We start from the raw sequence: 6,069 nt of genomic DNA, 5'->3' as shown, positions 1-6,069 counted from the left end.
CTTTATTGGGATATAATTCACATAACATATAATTCACCCATTTTGAGTGTATAATTCAATGGTTTTTAGAATATCCTCAAGGTTACGCAACCATCACTACTGTCAATTCTAGAACATTTTCATCACTTCAGAAAGAAACCCTGTGCCCTTTACCTGTCATCCTCCTATCTCCTGATTCTTTCTGTTCCCACACCTCACCCCCAAACAACCACTGATCTCTCTGTCTCCATAGATTTTCCTGTTCTGGACATTTAATACCAGTGGAATCATTCAATATGTGGCCTTTATGTTTGGCTTCTTTCATTCACCATGATGTCTTCAAGGTTCGTTTTGCTCCACTCCCTGCCTTGCCCCCGCTCCCCATCCCACAATGTTTTCCATCTCTCCCTTTTTCTCTCTGTGTGTAATCATCTCATACGGGGACACACTTTTGCTTTTGCCAATAAAACTTCTTATGAGTGTCCCCATTTCCTGGGAATGATGTGGGTATTATTTCCATCTGTTTGAGCTGCTATAACAAAATATCTTAGACTGGGTAATTTATAAACAACGGAAATTTATTGCTCACAGTTCTAGAGGCTGGGAAGTCCAAGATGAAGGTGCCCGCAGCGTCTGGTGAGCATTGCTCTGCGCTTATAGACGGTGCCTTCTAGCTGTCTTCACGTGGTGGAAGAGGCAAAAGGACTGCCTCAAGCCTGTTTTACAAGGGCACTAATCCCATTCATGAGCGTGGAGCCCTCATAACCTAATCACTTCCTAAAGGTTCCACCTCTTAATACTATCACTGTGGGGGTTTGGATGCAACATATGGATTTGGGGGGAACACAAACATTCAGACAACAGCAGGCACCATCACTAAACCACTCCTGTAGACCCTTATGATTCTTAACTAAAATTCATACTTCATTTGTATTACCTTAATTTTTACCTAAAATTCCATTTCTATTCTGGGATTTCATCTAGGATACCATACTACATTTAGTTGTCATGTCTTTTTAGGCTCTTCTAGAACATAAGAGTTTCTCAGACTTTTCTTATTTTTGGTGAACTTGACCGTTTTGAGGAGTACTAGTCAAGTATTTTGTATAATGTCCTTCAACTGGGATTTGCCTGATATTTTTCTCATGGTTGGACTGAGGGTTTGCCTTTAGGGGAGGAAAACCACAGAGGTAAAGTGCCATTTTCATCACATCATATCATACTAACAACATGATTTATCACTGTTGATGTTGACTTGGATCATCTGGTTGAAGTAATATTTGTAAAGTTTGTAATGTCACTATCTTTTTTCTCCCCTTTTCATACTGTACTCTTTGGAAGGAAGTCACTATGCACAGCCCACACTTTAGACATAGAGAGTTATGCTCCACCTCCTTAATGGGGCAGTAATTACAAATATTATTTGGAAATTTTTTTTTTTTTTTTAAAGATGACCGGTAAGGGGATCTTAACCCTTGACTTGGTGTTGTCAGCACCACACTCAGCCAGTGAGCGAACTGGCCATCCCTATATGGGATCCGAACCCGGGGCCTTGGTGTTATCAGCACCGCACTCTCCCGAGTGAGCCACTGGGCCGGTCCCGGAAATTTTTTTTATTGTAACATAGTTTATTGTACATATTTGTGGGGTACAGAGCTGAACATCATTACCTGTGTGCAATATGTGATGCTCAAAAAAAAATTTTTTTAAACGAAAAAATATGTGATGCTCAAATCAGGATAATTAGTATATAACATTATACAATGTAATCATTTTTCATGGCCATTTACCAATTTCTCCTTTACCCTCCCTCCCGCCCCTGGAATTTTTCTTAACATGAGATTTGTCTATTCTTCCTCATTTAGTTATTTAGACAATCATTTATTTATATTAGTAGGGTCTGATGAATATTTATTATATACTTTGGGCTATAATCCAGTATTATGCTATTTATTTGTTACAGATTCTCAAATTTGTTACTCAAATTGTTACAGTTTTGGCCACTGGAAACTCCTTCGGTTGGCTCCTGTATCTGTAGACATACCCCCACCATTTTATTTTTTGAGCACTTCTTTACTTTCTGGCACCATAGGATATTCCAGATTCATCTTTTGTTACCTGACCCAGCTAAGAATCAGCCATTTCTTCAAGGAGCGGGGTTTCTTTTTACTGGGGAATCATATCTTGGAAACCATGATCTGGGCATTGGATGTACTCATTGATATCCGGGTATTATTACTTCCAGGCGCCCTCAGGGCATAGAGCTAGAGCTAGGTTATTCATGTGTATACTAATAGTTTTTTAGTGGATTCATTAGGATTCTCTTTTTATAGAATTGTATCATCTGCAAACAGAGATAGTTTAACTTCTTCCCTTCTAATCTGGATCCTTCTTTTTTTTTTTGGTGGCTGGCTGGTACAGGGATCAAACCCCGGACCTTGGTGTTATTAGCAACACATTCTAGCCAACTGAGATCACCAGACAGCCTTGGTCAGCAGTTTTCTTATACAGTCTTTGATTTTAGTATTAGGGTAATACTAACCTCATAGAATGAATTGGGAAGTATTCCCTCCACTTCTGTTTTTGTGAAGCATTTGTGAAGAATTACTTTTTGTTATTCTTTAAATATTTGTTAGACATTACCAATGAATCCATCTGGGCTTGGACTTTTCTTTGTGGGAAATTTTAAAATTACAAATTCAATCTTTTTATTTGCTATAGGTCTATTCAGAGTTTTGATTTCTTCTTGAGTCAGTTTTAGAAGTTTGTGCCTTTCTAGGAATTTGTCAATTTCCTCTAAGTTATCTAATTTGTGGGCATACAGTTATTCATAGTATTCTTTTATAACTTTTTTTTTATTACTGTGAGGTTGATAGTAATGTCCTCTCTTCCATTCCTTATTTTTCTATGCTGAGGTTTTTTTTTTCTCTTTTTAAATTTGGTCAGTTTTGCTAAAGGTTGGTCAGTTTTGTTAATCTCATAGTATTCTTTTATAACTTTTTTTTTATTACTGTGAGGTTGATAGTAATGTCCTCTCTTTCATTCCTTATTTTTCTATGCTGAGGTTTTTTTTTCTCTTTTTAAATTTGGTCAGTTTTGCTAAAGGTTGGTCAGTTTTGTTAATCTTTTTTTTTGTCCTTTTGAGACCGGCTGCACTGCGCTCAGCCAGTGAGCGCTGTGAGCGCACCGGTCATCCCTATATAGGATCCGAACCCGCGGCGCGAGTGCTGCTGCGCTCCCAGCGCCGCACTCTCCCGAATGTGCCACGGGCTCGGCCCAGTTTTGTTAATCTTTTCAAAGAGCCAACTTCAGTTTTCTTGATGTTCTCTATTGTTTTTATTTTTATTTTTGTGTGTTTTTTTCTACTGCTTTATATGTGTATACACACATATTCATAATTGTTACTATATTTTTTCTGTATTTATACTAAGCTAAACATGATGTCTCTAATTTTAATCCAGTTTGACATGATTCATACTAGCCTTACCCCTTGCTTATCTGTAACTTCACATCCAACAGTAAGAAGCCTGGCTTCCACTATTTGCCATCCATTTACTTATTTGCCCAATTCCAGTATACATGTATAGTGGTTTCCGAATTGTTAATCTATACCTCCATGGTATAGATTAACCAATTATATGACTTTACCAATTAGAGTGCAGTGCTTATGTACTGTTCTTTTTGTCTTTAGTCTAACAACAAAAGTCACTTAGGTTAGCACTTCTCTACCCCGCCCCCCTCTTCAGTGAAGTTAGGGCATACATTTGTAACACAGTTAGATTCTTTTATCACAGTCTGCATTCCATTCTGGGATCCTCTTGCCTCCTAATTAATATTTTTAATTTGCATATGTTAAGGTTGACTCTTTGTGGTATAAAGTTTTTTGAGTTTTGACAAATGCATAGTCTTATGTATTCTACAGAATAGTTTCACTACACTAAAATATCACCTATGGTTCACCTATTCAACCCTCTCCATCCCCAAATCTCTGGTAACCACTGAGGTAGGGTGCTGGGTCCTCTTTGGGACAGGTTGAATCTGAGTGAATCATGTAGGTGGAAATGTCTAGCAGGCACCTGAGAATAAAGATCTGGCATTTAGAGAGAGGGGACACAAATTGGTCTTTGTACAGCATGCAGTATTTTAGTTCTCTATAGTTTCACTTTTTCCAGAATGTCATAAAAATGGAATCATGTAGTATGTAGCTTTCTATGACTGGCCTCTTTTATTCAGCAATATGCATTTAATATGCATTTTGCTTAGCAACATTTTCCATATTGTTGCATGAATTGACAGCTCATTCCTTTTTATTGTCGAATTCCATTGTATGGACGTACCTTAGTTTGTTTATCCATTCTCCTACCAAAGGCTGTCTTGATTGCTTCCAGTTTTTGGAAATTATGAATAAAGCTGCTCTAAACCTTCATGTGCAGGTTTTGTACGGACATAAGTTTTTGTATCAGTTGGGTAAATGCCTAGGAATATGATTGCTGGATTATATGGTAAGATTATGTTTAGCTATATAAGAAACTGCCAATCTGTCTTTTAGAATGGCTCAACTATTTTTCATTTCCACCAGCAATGAATGAGAGTTTCTGTACACTGTGACAGAAGACTTCTCAGCCAAAATGACCCAGAATCGAAATTTATGGCCCTCAGCTAATCTTGCTCTTTACTGCTCTGATAGATCTAAGGGTGTGGGAAACTGCAGGAAGATAAGGGTGTGCCTGGAAAATAAGGGTGTGCCTTTGATTAATTTTATCAGTCTCCTGGCCAATGGCTAGCCTTATAAATGACAGCATTGAAATTAAATCCAAGGACATCACATTCTGCTAACAGTAAAGGGCTGTTGTCACAGAATGGAAGGAGTCTTTCTTACTAAACTCATGATTTCAACATTTCATTTGAGATTTTTCCCAGGTCATGTATATTTTTCACTCTTTCCCAATAGTCCAGATGGTACTATGCTATAGGACACTACAGATATATTTCTCAGAGAATGCTTTAGCTATCTCCTGGTTTTGTTGTTTACAGTAGGAAAAGTCTACATTTGGGTTAAAGTGCCATAGGACAAGATGATCCCTTTCATATTAATTTTGAATTCCAACTGGAGATGAACCTTAAGATACATCTGGGATAGGGACAAATACTCATAAATATGGCATTGAGACTGCTGGCTTTAGAGAGATTCAGAGGGACTAACAGGCATTAAGATAAGTGTGGGGAAAGAAGTCCAAGAAGCTGTGAACAGTGAAGGAGAGACAGAAAGAAGAACCTATCTGGGGAAGAGGGAAGAGGAGGATGGCAGGGATGGGTGATCCCCATGGTGGAGATGGCCATAGGACTGAATGGGAGAAGGTGGAAAAGGGAAAAGATGCAGGGAGTTAGGCTAAGAAGTCAGGACAAGAGTGCAAGTGTGGTCTGAGTTGCACTTGCAGTGAAAGCCTGGGGGAGAAGGAACTTGGGATACAGTTAGCTTAGCAGTCATTCTGACCTGAAGTTTTGACAGCAGCAACAGCTAACATTTTTTGAGACCTTCTATGATGCTAAGCACGATGCTAAACATTTTAATTTCATTATCAGATTTAAACAGCCTCCTTTAAACCTGTGAGGTGAGCATTATTATTCTCATTTTATGGATAAGAGATGACTAAGATTTAGCTTAAAATACTTACAGGTGAGTATTTCTAAGATACTTCAAGAACTGAAGCTGAGATTTTAATCTCGGCTTGTTTGGATCCAAAGCTGCCTTCTTTGTGTCTATAACCTTCCATGCTCCAGTTGGTGAAGGTTGCTCACAGCCTTGAAAGTGCTCACAGTCTGCCCAGATTGTATCTTCAGGACCCCTTATAACCTTCCATGCTCCAGTTGGTGAAGGTTGCTCACAGCCTTGAAAGTGCTCACAGTCTGTCCAGATTGTATCTTCAGGACCCCTTGTGTTGGGCATAACTTTGCGCGCATGCGCCCTGACGCGCACGGGCGCCACTTCATGCGCTCCGCGGCCACCATTTCACTAGCGCTCAACGGCACGTAGCTGCCAGCCTCGCCCTTCCAGGTCCCAGTGATTCAGCAACTTTAGTTCCGTATTCG

The sequence above is a fragment of the Galeopterus variegatus genome, unplaced genomic scaffold, assembly GCF_000696425.1.
Source record: "Galeopterus variegatus unplaced genomic scaffold, G_variegatus-3.0.2 Scaffold4732, whole genome shotgun sequence".
NCBI lineage: Eukaryota > Metazoa > Chordata > Mammalia > Dermoptera > Cynocephalidae > Galeopterus > Galeopterus variegatus.
Note: the sequence above shows the minus strand (reverse complement) of the source record.